The sequence below is a fragment of the Bombyx mandarina genome, chromosome A1 (genome assembly GCF_030267445.1).
Source record: "Bombyx mandarina strain Sakado chromosome A1, ASM3026744v2".
Lineage (NCBI taxonomy): Eukaryota > Metazoa > Arthropoda > Insecta > Lepidoptera > Bombycidae > Bombyx > Bombyx mandarina.
In genome coordinates this window covers 18,220,398-18,241,831 of record NC_143234.1, presented here as the reverse complement: position 1 = coordinate 18,241,831, position 21,434 = coordinate 18,220,398, and the positions used below count along the sequence as shown (strand labels likewise).

General features: G+C 44.6%; 2 protein-coding genes across 5 annotated transcripts in view; one reads left to right on the top strand and one right to left on the bottom strand.

Annotated features, from left to right (window-relative positions):
• LOC114242736 (xibalbin-1) overlaps nucleotides 1-21,434 on the top strand; it is a 481,172-nt gene that overhangs the window by 166,110 nt on the left and 293,628 nt on the right. The gene's annotated exons all lie outside the window — the stretch shown is intronic.
• lilli (AF4/FMR2 family member lilliputian) overlaps nucleotides 1-21,434 on the bottom strand; it is a 313,418-nt gene that overhangs the window by 269,765 nt on the left and 22,219 nt on the right. The gene's annotated exons all lie outside the window — the stretch shown is intronic.

Genomic DNA, 21,434 nt, shown 5'->3' with positions numbered 1-21,434 from the left:
AAAACTGCCTAGACGTCAGGTCCGAGAAGGACGGAGTTCAGAGGAAGATGTCCGAGAAGGACCTTGAAGTAAGCTCCTTTAGAGCCAATGTCGTGTCAGACGATGACATGGCCACAGTCGGTTCGGCCCAATCGTCGACCCGCTCGTCGCCGACACGACGACAGCGGAAAAGGGTCCTTAATATAAGCTCAGACGGGTTGAGCAGCAGCTCCGGTTCGGAGGCTCAGGGCCCGTCAGTTGCGAAGCCCAGAGCCGTGACGCCATCAAAGCGTGGAAGGGGACGCCCTCCGACCACGAGGCAGTGCGTTGGCATGGCTGCTGCCAGGAAGGCGTGCCTTAGGGCCCAAAGAGAGGAGAGGGAGTTCACAGAGAGCGCGCGCACCACGCGCCAGAAGAAGAGAGCGGCTGAGGGATCTGTCCCTAAGCCTGATGCCGAGCGTAGGCTCCATCAGAGTGCTGAGGTGGCTCTGACGGTGGCCGCCAAATCTAGTAGCCCGAAGGGCACGTATGTGCGTGCATTGAAGGAGTTGGCGGCCACCGTCAAGGAGGCCACGGAGGACCTTGTGGGCCGCACCGCAACTGAAGAGGCTGAAAGACTGCGTGCGATCAACGCCAAGCAGGAGCAGGAGATCCTACAGCTTCGCAAGGGGCTTGATGAAATTAGGAGGGAGCTGGCTACGGTCTCGCAGGTGCTAGGAAATGCACCAGCCGCAGCCCCGGCCCCAAACACCGAAGAAGAAGAGGAGGAGTTGCGCCTCCAGCGCATTATGCGAGCTGTCGGCACGATGCTCGACGCTCGCTTTGCGGGGCTGGAGGGACGGCTTCTACCGGAGCCGCGAATGCGACCACCGCTAGCGGCGGACAGGCGGAAGAGCCGCGAAAAATCACCGGACCCTCCTATGGTCGTAGACGCTACACTGAATTCGGCACCATTATTGAAACCAGTGCCACCTACAACATCGGCGAAAAAGAGGATACGAGGCCCCAGAAGAAAAGCCACTGCGCAAGTGGCTCCACCTGGAACGCCCACCCTCCTCCCGGCTCCAGCTTCCTTGATCGAGAGCTGGTCAACGGTCACCCGTAGGGGCACTCGGCCGAGGGAGGGAGCAGTGACGACGGTTCCAGTGGTAGCACCCGCTGAAGCGGGAAAGAAAAACCCGTCCTCTGCAAAGAGGAAAGAGAAGAAGCTGCGTCCTCCGCGCTCTCAAGCTGTTGTGCTCAAGCTGCAGCCGGAGGCTGTAGAAAGAGGACTCACATACCGCAGCGTACTCGCCGAAGCGAGAGCCAAGGTAGACCCCGGGGCACTCGGAATCCCCATCCAGCGCATCCGGTCTGCAGTGACTGGGGCCAAGGTGTTGGTAGTGGAAGGTGCTGATCAGAGCGCCAAGGCTGATCTCCTGGCCCAAAAGCTTCGTGAGGTTCTGTCCGCGGAGGGGGTCATCGTGACCCGGCCAGTGACGACTGCAGCCATCCGCATCAGCGGGCTGGATGACTCCTTGACGCCGGAGGAAGTAGCCGCTGAGCTCGCCCGGATTGGCGAATGCACTCTTGAAGCGGTGAAGATCGGAGAGATCAAGTCTGGCCCAAGTGGGAAGGGTCAGGTGTTGGTTTGGTTGCCCGTCGCTGCCGCGACGAAGGTCCTCGCCGTACCGAAATTGAGGGTCGGTTGGAGCGTGCTCCGCGCTCATCTGCTAGAGGCTAAGAAGCTACATTGCTTCCGATGCCATGAGCTAGGGCACGTGAGCGCTCGATGTCCGTCGTCGGTCGACCGCAGCCGTGATTGTTACCGGTGCGGCCAGACCGGCCACGTAGCGTCCGGCTGCTCTCTGGCGCCACACTGTGCTGTATGTGCCTCTGCCGGCAGACCGGCGAATCACGTCTCCGGGAGCAAGGCTTGTGCCAAGTCCCCGAGACCGAGACCTAGAAGAGGAGCTTCCGCTGCGCTTGAGAATGCGCGGAGGCAGCCCGGTACGGCTATGGAGACATCGAATGACGCCCTGTTATGACAGGTGTCCTTCGATTCCTGCAGGGGAATCTCAATCACTCTGCCAGAGCTCAGGACCTTTTGTTCCAGAGCATGGCAGAGGGGTTGACCCATCTTGCGGTGGTCGCCGAGCCGTATCGGGTTCCTTCGAGCCCCGATTGGGCAGCCGATTTGGAGGGCCGAGTGGCTATCATCCGACGTTGTTGTGTAGGTGCTCCGCCCAGGTTCGACGTTGTCGAGAGAGGTTGCGGCTTTGTTGCTGTCCTCTGGGCCGAGGTATTCATATTGGGAGTGTACTTCTCCCCAAACAGGACGCTCGCCGAGTTTGAGGTTTTTCTCAGCGAGCTCAGCCGCGTCGTTGGGAGGTCGCACTCCCAACGGATACTCGTTCTCGGGGACCTCAACGCCAAGTCATTGGCTTGGGGATCCTCGAGGACGTGCCCCAGAGGTAGGGCGGTGGAGGAGTGGCTGGTCGGAAGCGGTCTTCTGGTCCTCAATCGTGGCGCAGAACTCACGTGCGTGCGACGTTTGGGCGGGTCCGTGGTTGACGTTACATTTGCCACGCCCGACGTGGCGAATCGCGTACGCGGTTGGGCCGTGATGGTCGGCGAGGAGACGCTCTCCGACCACCGCTACATTCGTTTCGGTGTCGCAGTGCCTCCGGCGGAGTCTATCCAGGGCTCTTCCTTGCTCTGCGGTGGCGGCGCGGGGGGTCCTCGTTGGGCCCAGAAGCGCCTCAACGTCGAGAGGTTGTGTGAGGCGGCTGTAGTCCAGGCATGGCGTCTTGACTCGCTTGGTGAGCCAGCGGACGTGTGCGAGGGGGTGGAGCATCTGCGCGAGGCGATGTCGCGGGTGTGCGACGCCGCTATGCCTCGCATTAGAGCTCTCGCTCCTAAACGCAGAGTCCACTGGTGGACTGAGGAGATCGCTAGCCAGCGCCGGTTGTGCGACGTCAGTCGTCGCGCATACCAACGGTATCGACGTCGAAGAACGCACCGGGACCCCGATGAGGAGGACCGACTGTACGAGGTGTACAGGATGGCCATAAGGGCCCTGCGCGTGGCTATCGGGGAGGCGAAGGAGGCTGCTTGGAACGACCTACTAGCTTCGCTCGACTGTGATCCGTGGGGGCGGCCCTACAGGCTGGCGTGCAATGTGCTCCGCCCTTGGGCCCCCCCCGCAACCAGCATCCTGCCGCCGGAGACATTGCAGCGGGTAGTCGGGGGTCTGTTTCCGGATTTTACCGGGACGGCCTTCGTCCCCCCTGTGATGACGACGATACGGGTTGCTGATGGCGGGGAGCCTGCGGACGTTTCGCAGGCGGAGTTTGAATCGGCTGTGCAGAGGATGCGGGCGAAGCGCACGGCTCCCGGTCCCGATGGGATCTCGTCCCGAGCGTGGGCGCTCGCCTTGACGGGCGATGGTTTGGGGCCTGCCCTCCGAAGGCTGTTCAGCCGGTGCCTCCGTGAGGGCAGGTTCCCAGAGCCATGGAGGACTGGTCGGCTCGTCCTTATTCCTAAGGAGGGTCGGCCACGTGACGAAACGAACGGGTACCGCCCAATCGTCGTGCTGGACGAGGCCGGTAAGCTCTTCGAGCGCGTCATCGCTAATCGCCTTGTCCAGCACCTGGAAAACGTTGGGCCTGATTTGGCTCCTAACCAATACGGTTTCCGGAGGGGTCGCTCGACCGTGGACGCGGTCTTGCGTGTCCGCCATCTCTCCGATTGTGCGTGCTCCGAGGGGGGCGTGTTGTTGGCTGTGTCGATTGACATCGCCAACGCCTTCAACACGATCCCCTGGAGCACGATCGTGGAATCACTTCGGTTTCACCGCATCCCCAATAGTCTCCGCACCCTGATAGAGGACTACCTCTCAGGGCGGAGCGTGATTTTCCCCGAGAGAAGAGGATGGGGACGAAAAACGGTGTCGTGCGGGGTCCCACAGGGGTCGGTATTGGGACCACTCCTGTGGGACATCGGTTTCGACTGGGTCCTCCGCGGTGCTGGCCTGCGTGGCGTCGACGTGGTGTGCTATGCCGACGACACGTTGGTGACGGCTCGCGGAGCTGACTACAGGACCGCAGCGATCCTTGCAACGGCGGCGGTCTCCACCGTCGTTAGCCGCATTCGGAGACTAGGTCTTGAGGTGGCCCTCCACAAGTCTGAGGCCGTATGCTTTCACCCGGTTCGGAGAGGACCCCCTCCGGGCGCGACGCTCATAGTCGGTGGAGTATCGATCGCTGTCCAGCCGAAGCTCAAATATTTGGGCATCGTGCTGGACAGTCGATGGCGCTTCGACCACCATTTTGGTGAGTTGATTCCGAGGCTACTGGGCATGGCAGGTGCGTTAGTCCGTCTTCTGCCCAACGTTGGTGGTTGCAGCGTCGGTGTCCGACGCCTGTACCTGGGGGTCGTGCGCAGTATGGCCTTGTATGGCGCTCCCGTGTGGTCGCCCACACTCTCCGCACGCAATGCGGCGCTGCTGCTCCGAGCTCAGCGGGCGCTCGCGGTGAGGGTCATCAGGGGGTACCGTACGATCTCCCGAGAGGTCGCCTGCGCCCTCGCTGGTTCCCTTCCTTGGGATCTCGAGGCCGAGGTATTGGCTACGGTATACCGGCGCAGGACACAGTCCCTGGGTCGGGGACGGACACCCGGCCTGTCGGCTGTCAGTCGGTGGAGGCGTGCTGCGCGTCATCTGGCGTACGCTAAATGGAGGGAGCGGTTACTGGAGGAACTTCATCAAACCTCAGCCACCCGCCGGCGCACTCTCGAGGCCCTGGTGCCCGTGCTGGAGACATGGTCAGATCGGCGACACGGCGTGCTCTCCTTCCGCCTTACGCAGGTCCTCTCGGGGCATGGCTGCTTCGGGAGGTACCTGTGGAGGGTTTGCAGGAGAGAGCCACATCCGGGTTGTCACCAGTGCGGGCATCCGGATGATGACGCTCAGCACGCACTCGAAGCGTGCTCGCGTTGGGAGCACCCGCGGCGAGATCTCATCGCGGTGCTGGGGAGGGACCTCTCCTTGCGGGCTGTCATTGCCCGCATGCTAGAGGACGAGAGTTCGTGGGAGGCCATGGCCAGATTTTGCGACCTGGTCATGGCGTTCCGCGAGGCTGAGGAGCGCGAAAGGGAGTGGAATCCCTCTTCGGGTCCTCAGCGAAGAAGGCGGGGTGGGCGACGCGGGCACGATGCTCCCGTTAATCTCCCGTAGGGACTGTTGGGTACTGGGTGCGGGGGCGCCCGGTGCTCTGCTGTCGGTTCCGTGGTGAGGCGGCGCAAGGTGGCTCCTATGCGCCACTCACGGTGTCTCCTGAGACGACGTCCTGCGGGATCTTCCCGGGGATTGGATCCCGTCCTATTGTCAGGATGGGTACCGGCGACGGCGAGCCTGCGGCGCGCATTGTGCGGTACCGTAGGTTTCGTGGAGTCGGAGTGGTGGAGCTCGATGGGGTTTAGTCGGTAGTCGGTTTTGCGGGGCGGGTCCTGCGTGGTAGACGCCGCGCAGCGCCTTGCGCGCCTTTCTCAAGGCGTAGTCTCCCGGTAGGAGTTGGAGGAAGAGGAGGACTTTGGTCTTCCTCTTCTCCCTCTTCTTCTCTGGAGGCGCCGGAGTCCGACATAACCCGGTCTATTACCCCTCTCGACCGGGTATCCGTAAATGGATTCCCCAGCGTTAAAAAAAAAAAAAAAAGGTACAATCATAGATATATATATGTATGACGGGAAGCCATATATTGCGTATTGGAAACTGCGGTTAGAAGGCGTTAGGTAACCACTTAACACCAGGCGGGCCGTGAGCTTGTCCACTCATTTAAGCAATAAAATTTAAGAAGATACGACATTCATATCGTCCACAGTTGCAGTCCTTTTTTTTACCTATCCTGATAGACTTGAGAGGCTATTTCAGCTTCGCCTTGACGTGTAGGTGAACTCTCGGGGCTCAAACCGGAGTGTTGCTAACACTGGCCCTAGCACGAGCAGTGCTTCACAGAATCTACCACCGGATCGGAAACGCGACTCACTGAGAAGGTCCGGTGAGAAACTCAGTGTGCTGTGTCTATGGGTTAATTTACTCGTCGAGCCCTTCGTCGCAAGCTACGGGTTCGGCGAGCCTAGGACGGTGACCGATGCTTAAGGTCGTTACGTACGTATTTATTTTGAAAAACTACAACCTGTACAGGATTCGAGTCTCAGCAAAACCTAATCGTTCATTACACATCAAAATTTTCGCACATTAGGCATGTTTTAAAAGTCCTCAATATTATTAACACATTATTGACAAACATGCACCACTCGCTCGCGCTTGTGCGAATTCCGCTTGTATTGATTGTTATGAATAGAGGAATAAATTACGTTTTTATTGTTTTATTTATGGCTCCAGTTATCGCCAGTCCAGTCATGAAACATGTGCCGTTTTTAAGTCCAAAAAAGGTTTTAATAAATACAATTTCATATAAAATCGGCTCAGTAGTTTTGTGTGATGTTCCCAAAAAACAAAACAAATAAATGTAAACGTTCAAATCCACGAAATTAGACATTAAACAGTACACACATTATATAGCTAACCTGTTTTGTAAACAAAAATATCAGGATCTTATTTTTATATAAGTATTAACGGACTTTGGTCCGCTTTTCCCCAAACACACATGTACCCACTTTTTTTTTTATTGCTTTGATGAGTGGACGAGCTCACAGCCCACCTGGTGTTAAGTGGTTACTGGAGCCCATATACATTCACAACGTAAATGCGCCACCCACTTTGAGATACAAGTTCTAAGGTCTCAGTATAGTTACAACGGCTGCCCCACCCTTCAAACCGACACGCATTACTGCTTCACGGCAGAAATAGGCGAGGCGGTGGTACCTACCCGTGCGGACTCACAAGAGGTCCTACCACCAGTGATTACGCAAATTATAATTTTGCGGGTTTGATTTTTATTACACGATGTTATTCCTTCACCGTGGAAGTCAATCGTGAACATTTGTTGAGTACGTATTTCATTGGAAAAATTGGTACCTCGCCTAGGATTCGAACACCGGTGCATCGCTCAACACTAATGCATCGGACGTCTTATCCGGTAGGCCACGACGATTTCAAAACATACTTATTACAATCGAGCACAATTTTCCGTTTCTGGTATCGCTTTCAATATGTTTGTTCTATTTGAAGTATGTACCTACCGTCTGTTAGACTTTATGATTTGTATGCGACTTCCAATCACATGGCAACTGTAGAGATGTCAAATCGCGGGAATTCGAGCAAGTGTCCGCATGGTAAAAGGAGAACGAACTACTTTCTGGATGTTTCTTTAACGAATATTCAATCCGATTACACCAGCCTAAATTGTCATGTCTCATTTAGTTTACACGTAGTGATTAAAATCATTGTCTTTTGTTTATTACACCAATTGAAAAACAGTTAAATTTAGTTTCGCTGCGTAAACAAAACTCATTTCGTGGATAAAAGTAATTTAAACGACACTTAAATTCTCCGGAGATTGCTACACATTTACTTTAAACCCCACTTCAGTTTCTGTTAGAACTCAGAATGTTTCTCCTAGGACACGACTGTTTTGCTTTGGTTCAACCTTTTAATTTGTTGTTTGAGGAAGTAAATCCATAGATAAAAATCTCTTACCACTGTTCGATGACACGCTCGAAGTCAAATAGACATCATAGGTATAAATAAAATAATATATAATATATTAAAAATATAAAGGATTCCTTTCTTCATAAACTAAGTCTTGATTTCCAGTTAGATTGACGACAGACACCATGTGTCCACGGCATACTTTCCCTTAAGGGCAGTACTAATATACCAAGAATAGTCCAAAGGTCGTTGAGGTGTTTTTTCGCAAATTAGACGACTTATGAAAACTGTCACTACTCATTATTTTCCGAGAGATTTTTACTGGTGGTAGGACCTGTTGAGTCCGCACGGCTAGGCACTACCGCCTTGCCTATTTCTGCCGTGAAGCAGTAATGCGTTTCGGCTTGAAGGGTGGGACAGCCTTTGTAACTATACTGAGAACTTAGAACTTATATCGCATTTACGTTGTATATGTCTGTCACTTAAGACCAAGTGCGCTGTGAGCTGGTCCTCCCATCTAAGCAATAAAAAAAATTAAAAATATGTCATATAGCAGATATACTGTATCTGTCGCGGCCCACTGGACTAAACATGGTTTCTAGTCTAGCGTTCAACGTGTTAACTGAATTAAAAAAATATTTGTTTATTGTTCCCTAGAAATAAAATGGGATAAGCGAGCAAGCAAAGTTGGAAACTTAATTCATACAATCGACTTGTGGATTATCGTACGACTCAATTTTGGCAGCCTATTAAAAGTGCATTGAACCCGTTAATGGCACTAGGGAGGGTTTCACTTGAGACTGCATAGGTCACCAATGTCGTTGATATTCAAAATTTATTATTAACTTGGAACACATTTTGAATGTACATAATTATGAACATTATAAAAAAAAATGGATCAATTCTCAATCACGAACGAAATCTGTTGTGGTATCTTATGCGGAAATTAATTATGAAGCGTTTTTATATATTTTTTTCAAATTTCATAACGATGAGGTTCTATTTCAGACGACTTTTTCAAAATATTATATTATACATGTTTGACAGCTAGAATAAATCAAAAAATTACAAAAAAAAAAAAAAAATCATTGCGACTAATAAAATAACACTTCTGGTGTATTTTAGTGCTGATTTCTTTATTATCAAGCTGAACCAAAAAATGAGGTATTATTATCTCGATTTACGGCTTGTGTTCTTTTAAGCAAAGGCTCAGCCAATTACGGAACATTTGAAATCTTTGAAACGTCAGGAATCATCGTGGCCTAAAGGATCGAATTTATATTCGAATCCCGCAGGCAGGTACCAATTTTTCTGATCAAAAAACGCAATTAACAAAAATTCACGAATGACTTCGACACGGTGAAAGACTAAGATCGTGTATTACATATGAAACCTACAAAAAGTATAACCTTGTGAGCCCGCTCGGGTAGTTTTACTACCACCCTGGCTATTTCTGTGCTTCAAACCGAAACGCATTACTGCTTCACGACTGAAATAGTGGCGGTGGTACCTACCCGTGCGGACTCACAAGAGGTCCTACCACCAGTAATTACACATATAATTTTGCGGGTTTCATTTTTATTACACGATGTTATTCCTTCACTGTAGAAATCATACGTGTTTCATAACATTTTTTTAAAGTTAATAATAATTAAACATAGGTCTTAAGTTTACTGTTAATAAGCTCTAACTAGAATTATTAGACTAAATCACAAAGTAAGCAAATGTCATGTATGTATGTATGTCGTAAAAGTATTTTTCATATCTATATTATGTGAAGACCTAAGAACCTAGCTTTAAACATTATACATTCCAGAATTTTCTAGTTACAATATGGCTGACCTTCGTCAACCCGTTTTCTATTAACTTTCAAAGTCCAACAAAAGCTGATTTCATTGTTTCTACTTCAAAAAACCATTCGATAACGAGCATTCCAATAATCTACAACAAAACAAAAGTAACATTAACCAATTAAAATACACCAAGTAATGCGATATATAGCCAAACTAGAATTGCGAACGGAAAAGCAATAAGATCCGTAATTCGAACATTTTAAGGTGTTAATTCGGAAATCACAAGTTAACGCGCAAGTTTAAACACACGGTTCATTAACATAGGACGCGAGGCAAGGTCACGCGAGTGTAAGTAGCCGGTTGTGTATAGGCTCGCGGCTATTATGTCGGTGTACGAGTCATCTCGAATACATACGAGACATGTCAAGCCGTATGTTGACTGACAATCGGCTTCGTTACTACAGAACTATACAAAGAAATCACCGATTTTCTTACCGGCGCGGCATCCTGACTGATATGTCTTAATCGTAATATGACTGACTAGCGACCCGCCCTCGCTTCGCTTCGGAAACATTAAAACACACATGAAACCAAAAAAAAAATTAAATAAAAATTAAAAAAAAGTAGCCTACGTTCATCAGGGACAATGTCGGCTTCTAATGGAAAAAGAATTTTTCAAATCGGTCCAGTAGTTTCGGAGCCTATTCGAAACAAACAAACAAACAAATCTTTCCTCTTTATAATATTATAAGTATATAAGTATAGATTAATAAAGAAAAAATCATTTTTTTCTTCGTTTTTTATTGCCTTTGTAGAAAGACGAGCATACGGCCCACCTGATGGTAAGTGGTCACCATCGCTCATGGACGTCAGCAATGCCAGGGGCAGAGCCAAGCCGCTGCCTACCATTAAGTGCTGTAAATCATAGACAAAGGTTAAACTAGAGGCAAATAGGCCTTTAACACAATAATAGTCTGCGGATGGGGAATCAGAATATGGATTTACGTTCAACATAACTTAATCTCAGTTGTCTATTTATACAAGAAAGCAATGGTTTCTACCTCGCACATCAAGGTAAGGGATGACTACGATGTCTATGTCAGCCCACTGAGTTTCTCGCCAAATCGCGATTCCGATGCGGTGATAGATTCTACGAAGCACTGCTCTTGCTACGGCCAGTATTAGTAAATTCTCTCAAATAGAGATCGTGAGCTCACCTACCTATCCGGGCGGAACTGGAATAGCCCCTTAGGCTTCCAGCGAATAAGTAGGGAAAAAAATAAAAGATGTCTATGGACTTAAGCTTCACATTTCGTAGGCCACGAGCCCATCAGTTCATCTTAACGTTATAATAAATACACCGCACGTTTTTTTTTTTTTATATTATATGAACCAAATATGGCGTCGGTATCATTTATTACACGAGTTATGTTTGCACAGCGTACAGTCAGTTTCATTAGCATCTGTCATTTGTCGGCCATATTGTGACGATCCATTATGACATTAAGACGCTTTGTACTAAAACAACCTATCTATATACGTGAAGCAAAAACTTAGTATCCCTTTTTACGAAAATTGCGCGGACGGAGGAGTATGAAATTTTCCACACTTAAAGAGAATATAGAGAAGAAGTGCACAATGCTAATATTTTTTTGAAATAATGCATAAAAGATACATTTAATCAATAAAGAAAACATTACACACACTACATACCATGTATTTGATGCACACACGCATGCATACTATTTACTGTCATATTTTTGTTCTTGACGTCTGTTGTCAAATTGAAAATAGATTAAATAGTATTTGTCTTTGTTAATATTTTTTATAGTGTAGTCTTGGCGAAATTTGTGATTATAGAAGTATAAAATACAATCATAATAGTGTACAAACTTACAATTCCAATTAATTATAGTCGAATTTCGATTACTGCGGGACCTCTAGTTCTAACTGTAAAATCTACTATTTCCTTGTCTTGTTCACTGATCATTTGAAATTATTTAATCTGTTCCTGTATTAAAGTTAGAAATTAGACAATTTGTTCACGTAAATGCGTTGTAAATGCAAACAAGATTCGTATGTTACACTGGTATTATCAGTAAAAGAGCGAAGATAGCGTCACACTAGTAAGTGCGTTTTTAGTACTTTTCTTGTGTCAGTAATCACAAGCGAGTGCTAATGCATATTTTCAAACATAGTTATTCAAGAAACCTCATAAAACAACTAAACAATACGCTATTATTTTTATTGCATCGAACGATAACACGGTCCGACTCTCGATTCGTAAATGATAAATTTCACTGTACTGGATTGTTTAAGTAAAAATAGATCGCAATCAATGGACTTATGTGTGCTGCTTAACAATTATTATCAACTAAAACAAACATTTACTAGTTTATTCGCATATCGCGACGGTCACCAGTGCGCACATAAATACGTGATAAAATAGAATCATAATTTTGAACAACACACGTTAGATAAGATACCGACGTATCGCTAAGGATGAAGGCTAGTGGGGCATAACGTATTTTCAAATTGTAATCGAAATAAATACAGTACTTATACCGTGGGGCATAGAGCACGAAGTCGCGTGTAGTATAACTGCGAATCACGGCAAGGTCAAACTAATAGGTAATTATAATTTTTATGCTAATCACTCTAGGTTCTAATGACCTACGAAATGTCAGTAATTCCGGTTAATTATGAGCTGAATTTGCAGCTGCGAAGTTTCGTGAGCACAATGTCACTCGTTGTGATGTTTGCAGCGGCTTGGCTGTGCCCCTGGCATTGCTAACGTCAATGGGCGACAATTACCACTCACCATTAGATTGGCCGTATGCTCATTTGCCTACAAGCCTGAATTGTCATGGGCACAAAGTTACAAGGGTGGTAAAGAAAAAGTTGATACCCTAAATACGGATTAAAGTTACTAAAATGTTTTCTGTATATTAGATATCATAAGATGCGTTGTAAAGAAGCGTTGATGAAGATTATTTAAGAGTTTTCACGAAAATCTATTGTTTCGCAAATCATTAATGATAGTACACAAAATGACGGCCCATCTAGTGGGAAACGGAATATTGTTTGGTATTTTTTCACACCAGTTGTCAAATAATCTTGTTCTTCTTCTTAGTCGATTGCATTCCTCGCTGAGTGGTCGTGGTCATCAGTTCGGATATTGGTGCGATCACAAGACGTCGCCTCAGTGGAGCGCCTTGTGGTGCAAGGCATGATTGAGGGTGAAAATCCCCGCGGCAGATTCCCGTTACGATGAACCGACCAAATGAAGGCAGCTCTAAACTTTTCCGTCAACGAGTGCACAACAAAAGTACGGGGTGGACGAGCGCACAGCCCACCTGGAGATAAGTGGTTACTGGAGCCCATAGAGATTTACGACGTGAATGCGCTACCCAGCTTGAGATATAAGTTCTAAGGTCTCAATATAGTTACAACGCCTACCCCGCCCTTCAAACCGAAACGCATTACTGCTTCACGGCAGAAATAGACGGTGGTGGTAACTACCCGTGCGGACTCACAAGAGGTCCTACTACCAGTAAGTTAGTGCGAGTTTTTTAACGTTCTCGAGAGCGTAAGAGTTACCTGAAATTTGTATGCACCTGGAACAGTGCCCCTAGCGACAAACATAGGCAAACGTTCCAACTCCATACAAATTTGACTTAACTTTAACGCTATCGAGAACGTTAAAAAACTCGCACTAAGCACACCACAGCTCGAAACAAAATACATTCGGAAAGGCGTCATGCAACTTAAAACGAAACGCAGATACGTTCTTGAACTTCCGACATCAAGGAACGTTATTCATCGTTCAACGCAAATAGTAAACAAAATATTCTGATCCCGTTCGTACATCAATAAATCATTGCGAGCCGGCCCCTCACGTGTCACTTGCGAGTCAATTTCATTCAAAAGAACGACGTTGCGTAAGAGTTTTCATATTTATGGTACGATATAAAAAAAAAAGATCATTCGTCGTTCAGGTTTTTTGGAACGAAGTTCCTTGTGGGACGATGCGGAGGGGTACCCTAACCGGGAAAAAACGTCCGTAACGTAAGATTTTTATTAGTAATGCACACAGTGTACGACTTTACTTTGTAATAACGTACAAAAATAACACATTTTTTTATCATTCATTGACCACGATCTCAGAGCGTTCGTTTGCGCAACACACTAACTCTTATGCAAACAACCGTGAATGAAGTGTACCACAATAAGTTCGCACGTTACCGAATGACCGTGGATTGTTGCGAAGCCTCCAGTTTTATTTCCTTTATACCTCGAATAAAACTTAAAATTAATAGTTTGATATTAAGGAATTTCGTTCCTATCCGGTGTTGCACGACACCACACATCTATTTTTTTCCATATCACCTTTATGTTGTTATTTCATGAGTTTCAGATACTTCGGCGTGTTGCAAGCGCCATGGTCACGGACAAACTGAAGACTGCGGGTAGGATGTTAGGTGCAGACAAATCTGCCTACCGTCTTTCTAGTCATTGTTTGATGTTACTTATTATGTTTGTGATGTTACTTTGTAACATATTATGACCTTGTTACATCAAAAAGGTTAGGAGGAGGTAACGACAAATAGAAGATCTTCCACCGAGCGAGTGTAGCTCCGTAGACCGACGATCCGAATGTTTTTGTCAGGAGCTTGTATTTGCTAAATTATTTTGAAAATGCCGTTAGCGAGATTTAGGTATCTGTCAAATATCTTGTGTTGTATGATGATGGGCACCATTATATCTTTCGCCTTCGTGAATGGAGGTCGTGTCTTTAAGTTAGCGTTTTCCGTGCTGAGATTAGCTGCGAACATTTTGAGAACGTATTGTTTTTTTACTAAATCGAATCAGGTCAAATTACAGTGCGCGTAATGTAGATAGCCGCGAAAGTATAATACGACTTTAAAGTGTGTTCAATTTTAATTATATTAAATGTACAGAAAATAGGCTTGTGAGTTTTTATAGGTTTTTTTATTTTATTGCTTAGATGGTTGGACGAGCTCACAGCACACTTGGTGTTAAGTGGTTACTGGAGCCCATAGACATCCAAAACGTAAATGCGCCACCCACCTTGAGATATAAGTTCTAAGGTCTCAAGTAAGTTACAACGGCTGTCCCACCCTTCAAACCGAAACGCATTACTGCTTCACGGCAGAAATAGGAAGGGCGGTGGTACCCAACCGCGCGGACTCACAAGAGGTCCTACCACCAATAATTAAATACGTATTCCTTTGCACATTGTTATTCGAATTCTTTAATAAAATTTCTTGTAGCTGCTATAAATTAATTATGTTCCAGTAACGCAATATCATATCCTTCAATATCAAAGTTTACTAATTGATTGGCAAACAAAATAAATATAAAAATGCACTCCTTGGAACATGTTGTATGTTGGAATACATTATATACGATTTTAGTTCTTCCGTTTTTACAATAGCAATCAGCACAGTGATGTTATAATAGGTCTATTATTACGGACCGGATGATCAAGTCGTCATGAAATTCCTCTTCATAATATAAAGAAGAGAGAACGAGAGAGACGCGTATCGAACTTGTACCCACTAGGCATGATGTTACACGACTATATTTAATAAGCAACTGAATGCGGTGAAAAAGTTACGTAAATATATGCTCCTTAAAATTATGAGCATTAAGCTCGAGTGACGTCAGTCACATACGTAATTAATAATGTATACTGGTGGTAGGACGTCTTGTGAATCCGCACCTCCATGCTGATGCCACAACTGTCTAATAGAATACCAAAAGACTGAACTCCGGTTTAGCGGTAGACAATGGCTTGGCCCTGCTCCTGGCATTGCTGAAGTCCATGGCCAACGGTAACCACTCACCATCAGGTGGGCCGTATGCTCGTCTGGCTACAAGGAAGAAAGAAAAAAAAACGAAACTCCTTGAGAACAAGATGGCATAAGGCGAATAATAGAAAGAAGAAGTATAACATAACACAAGACATGTATAATAGCATAAGAATGAAATCGATTTCTTTTAAAGCAAAAGCCGATAAATATTTCTTCGTAGACATTTCTTTGAATACCTATACCGTTTAAAAGTCACATTTTTTTTTATTGCTCTTGTAGGCAGACCAGCATACGGCCCACCTGATGGTGAGTGGTTACCGTCACCCATGGACTTGAGCAACGCCAGGGGCAGAGCCAAACCGCTGCCTACCGAGCGAAGCCGCTGCCTACCTATTTCGCGCGAGAACACTTTTAATCCAGTTTCGCAGCTAGGAATCTCTCAAAATAGATATCTCGCACGATAAATAAGACGAACTAATAGTAAAATGGATCAGTGGGATCAACTAAACATTTTTATTTGAATCTGTCTGATTTGAGTCTGATCTGGTTAACTGGCATTGATCGTCTTTTTGTGATGTGACGTCAGAATACGTTAATCAGTCATATTTAGCGCTTAGTCACATGTCATTTTGATTAGTTTTCAAATCTTCGGAGATGAGGTAAATATATCTGAGTTAATATGTATATTTTGGTGTACATTTTCAATGTCTGTTTGTGTCAACGTTAACAAAGATACTGAACGTCTGAGACAAGGTGTACAATTCGACCTTAAAAATCTCCATTAAACCAATCATCACATCTTTTAACACTTTATTAACGGCCGTCTGGTGTAGTGGTAAGTGACATGGTCACTACACAAGGGGGTCGCGGGTTCGAATCCCGCCAAGGGAAGATATTTGTATGATAAATATAAATGTCTTTGCCAGGGTTATGGATGTATATTAAATATTAAATATATTTACGTGTATAATAAAAATCTTACATTTATTTCCGTTATCTGGTACCTGTTACACAAGTTCTTTACGAACTTAGCACGGGACCAGTTAACGTGGCGTGATCGTTAGTAAATATTTATTATTATTATTATTTATATTAATTGAATGAATTACGGCAGTAATTATTTATTACAACTTTAATTTAAAAAACACATTTAATACTAAAAGAACATAACTTTGTGGTTTTTGATTCTCCTTGCCGGTGTCTCTTAATGAACAATATAAAAGATGACAATATCATTGACTGTGCATTACAAAGCTTTTTAAAGGAGATAAAGAGAAGAAGAATGACGTCACGTAAATAAAATAATTTAATAACATTCCGTGCACGATAAACATCAAGATATATTATTATTACGTATGTATAGGTAATGGACGTCACGCGAGCTTAATGCTGACAATTTTAGAGAGCATATATTTACGTAACGGTTTCACCGCATTCAGTTGTTTATTAAATATAGTCGTGTAGCAGCACATCATGCCTAGTGCCAGCAAATCAACCTCTCACTTTCTCTACGGTTATATTATGTGTTGGTGTTTTTTTGCAATGTCAATTTACGAGCGAGTCCGCTGCATTACACCGGCACCGAAAAAGCTTTCAAAAAATAATGAGTAGTGCGAGAGGTCGTAGGTTCGAGGCTGAGCATGTAAATTTAAAAAAAAAAATTTTTTTTTTTTGCGTGAGTGTTATTTGTGACTCTTAAGCGTTAAAACTATAGATCACTATTAAATCACGGGAGGTCACCAATGCAGTGGGAAGTCCCCTAAATTAGTGCAGTAGAATGGCCTCGAGCAGGGAGAGATGGTGGGACATCGTGAGACGCATCAAGTCTGCCCCTTCCGACACTACATGACGATTACGACCACTCTGTCGATAGTGACACGACTGAGAAGAAGAAAATCACCGAAAAATGAAGACTTCAAAATAATAATGCCGATAGTCATTCCAAAGTGACAAATCCCAACCCTAGTTGTATTTCGAGACGAATCTGTCACGTTTGAAAAGTGTCACTCCGAGGCCTGTCCCTTGGTAGGTAGCTGTCGACTTCCTTAAACTATTAATTAAAGTTGTTCGCGATAAATCAGAGGCGACGAGAACTCGAAATTATTTACAACAAACTCGGCGACGATTTATCGAGCGCAAGCCGTTAACGTTTTTCGAACTAAAATAGCAATGTCATTCTCGAGGGTCTGCGTATAAACACATCTATCAGGTTGCGACAGTAATAATAAAATACGTTCGGTTAGGCTGTTACTACTGCATTCGCGCACATGTATGACTTTAAAAAAAACGTAAAACATCTTTTTTTTTTATTGCCCTTGTAGGCAGACGAGCACACGGATCACCTGATGGTGAGTGGTTACCGTCGCCCATGGACTTCAGCAATTCCAGGGACAGAGCCAAGCCGCTGCCTAAAAGAGCTGTCTAAAGATCTCGGCGTACGATTTTTTTTTAATTGCTTGATTGGGTGGATGAGCTCACGGACCACGTGTTGTTCAGTGGTTACCGCACCCATAGACATCACAACGTGAATGCCGCCACCTAACTTGAGATATGAGTTCTAAAGTCTCAGTATAGTTACAACGGCTGCTCCACCCTTCAAACCGAAACGCATTACTGCTTCACGCCAGAAATAGGCTGGATGGTGGTACCTACCTGCGCGGACTCACAAGAGGCCCTGCCACCAGAATGCAAATTTAACAAGGTATTATTATTAGTTCATAAAGCCCTTTTATATCGAGATTAACATCGAAACAGCCTCTTGCGTATTGTCGATGAACAAAAATGAGTACGCGTTAGCCTTCGTTCGTGAAACGTTACAACACACTTTAGCGGAACGATTGCGCCGACTCAAGCTCTACAACGCACATCACAAGTATCTGATACACAATAGCAAAATAATCGACTTGTGGCAACATTACAATCAATACATTACAAGAGCTTATAATTCAGGCACCGCGCTCGCAATCGTCGGATAGCACATTGTCCGATAGCGTTATCGATATTATCACTTTTTTATCGATACTTAAAAGCAATATCTGATTAACGGTTTCATATTTTAAGCATAACATTATTCCGGAATTTAGGCGTACAAATTCGTAACGCCACTAAAAAAACCAAGGTTATTTTTGGCGTTTACTGAATCCTAAGATTTCAGACAAATCAAACCTATATTGTGGTTCGATATCTATGTTTTTTCTTTTTAATATTCACACGTAAAACACCATTCTGCAGTTAATTACCATGTTAATTCAGGCAAGGAATCAGTAAAAGTGAACTAATGTAGGTAAGTGGGGCATTCTAGGTGGTAATTGTAAAATAGCGACAACAATGGATTACGCAGCCAGCCAACGGGCTATTTTTCCGGTGACACGCTTAAATAAAGGGCAAAGGGTACCAAGAACGTCCGGGATACTTTTAAAGATTTTTAAATATTAAACTGGTTTCTGTCAGCCGAATCGACCGAGAACTTAACAACAAAAAAAAGTACACATTGACGTTTCATAAGACCTTCAATATCTGTTACTAATAATCGCCAATTTAAGTGAAATATTTATCATCATTCAACATAGAAACAGAAATAGAAACAACAACAGAAAAATAGTGTTTAAAATTGGTGAGTCGGAATTCACAATAAAAATTCCTGTTTTTTTTATGGCCTAGACGGGTGGACAAGCTCACAGCCCTCCTGGTGTTAAGTGGTTACTGGAGCCCCTAGACACCTACAACGGAAGTGCGCCAACCACCTTGAGATATGAGTTCTAAGGTCTCACTATAGTTACGGCTGCCCCACCCTTCAAACCCAAACGCATTACTTCTTCACGGCAGAAATAGGCAAGGTGGTGGTACCTACCCGCGCGGACTCACAAGAGGTCCTACCACCAGTAATTACGTATTATAATAAGTTCACGAACCAAAGAGTTTGGTGTTATATAATTTAGGAGAAATAAATTTTCGAGATTGGGATTTAAGGAAACCAAAAAAGTATTGGATATAAACACGAAGCTAGGTCCAACTCTGAGATATACGAACCAGTAAAGTCTTAACCGCATTGAAATTAACGTTACCTTCAAACCGGAAAGCATAATTGCTTGGCAACAGAAGATACGTACATATAACGGCGGTACCAAAATCTAGTTTTGTGCCATCTTTTTAAATAAATTACATTCTCATTCCCATTATTTATTTTGTAATAGTACATATAACGTACATTTTCTTTGAGTGATTGACCCATATTCCAGTAGATTTAAAGCCACCTACATAAAAGAACTAAATATCTCTCACAGATTATCGTCAACAGTGCAATCCAGGATTCTTCGGATATTTTGGACACGTATCGCGACGGCCAGCAGAGTCTATAGAGAAACTTGTTGTTCAGGGTAGGGTCAATGATTAGAGATCTCGTGGACGAATCCCCATGCGTTGGACTGATCAGGTGAAAGACCTTACCGAAACCCCACTTAACGAGTGTGTGCGCCGGGCCTCGGTTCGCAAACTATGGAAAACATCTGTCAAGGCTTTAATGAGCAAGAATTCTACATGACCACGACTGCTCTGCCAAGAGCAACCGATTACGATGATGACATAAATGTTTCAAAATACATTAAATCCTCAGCGAATCATGTGCGGAAAAACCAAGCCAAACCTTGCTTTTTCAAGAAAAATAAAAAGAGAGGCCTTGCTGAATTTTCACACGCTCTCCATGACGTTAATCAGATACACTTTCACCAGATGAACTAAATACCATATCACAAAGATATCTTGCATTAAAACGAATGCTTTTAAGCGCTACTAATATTATTCCGCTTTCTGTGAAATGTCTTATTGAACTCTGCCCTATTATGAACAAACATATTAGAAAAGGTATCAGTCACGTGCTACAACAGATAACACAATTGAACTGTTCGGTTTAATATTAATCTAATTCTTTTTAGGTGATACGAAAAATTATTATTCTGGTATAATAAACGACAGAAATTAGTCAAAATAAAGATTGCTCAGAACAAGATGCTCTTCTAATGCATGGATTTTTTATTTATTGCTTAGATGGGTGGACGAGCTCACGGCCCACCTGGCGTTGAGCGGTCACCGAAGCCCATAGAGATCTACATCGTAAATGCCGCCAACTACCTTGACATATAAGTTCTAAGGTATCAGTATAGTAACAACGGCTGCCCCACCCTTCAAACCGAAACGCATTACTGCTTAACGGTAGAAATAGGCAATGCGGTGGTACCTACCTGTGCGGACTCACAAGAGGTCCTACCATTAGTAAAATTGATTACTATAAAATACAAACGGAGAAAAATCTCGATTAAACTAGCTAATTCAAATAAAAAAACGGCCTTAAAATAATTCTGTCCGATAAGGAGTTACGACTTAAACAAAGTAAAAGAAAATTATTTAGTTTTGACGATTCAAAAGAATTAAGAAAAGTTGAAAACACTTCAACAAAATCGATTTGAAATAAATAAATATGATTTTAAAACACGCGTAAAAATACTTCATTAAAAAACTAAAATTCAAAATGGCCGTTATTTTTTAACGATGATACTACACAGATATAAAGTTTAGCAGATGCAACCATCGGAATTCACTTTCACTTGCTTCAGTCTGACAGACCAATAACATGTACACAACAAAGCATTAGTGCTGTGAGGCACGAAGCTAACTTTTACTATAATACTTAAGAGACTAACAGGATATTGTGCGGAACCGTTGTTGTTAAAGATAATATTATTTTAAAATAAAAATGAAACGCATTTTTTTCAAATTTATTCTTTTTAAATAACACTTCTGCGGTGCATGAAACTTGGTCGCTCTCCGAAAAATTTAGTATGTTAATGCGAAAATTTTCGATTCGTTGCCGGGTGTAAGAAACCTGAATCAACCTGATTCAAATTTGTAGCTACAACTACATACTCGATCCTGTAGACCGAATGGTAAACAGTCGACGTCGCCCAAAGCACGTCATTACGGATCCTCCCGATCCATTAACGGTGCTTTTAGGCACCACAAGCACCGGTCACCGTCCTCGCCGAATCCGTCGCTTGCGACGAAGGGCTCGACGAGTAAATTAACCTATAAACACAGTGTACTGAGTTTCTCACCGGATCTTCTTAGGCGGTCGCGGTTCCGATCCACTCCAGTTTGAGCCCCGTGAGCTCACCTACACACGTTAGGGTGAAGCTGAAATAGCCTCTTAAGGCTATGAGCATAGGTAGGAAAAAAAAAGCA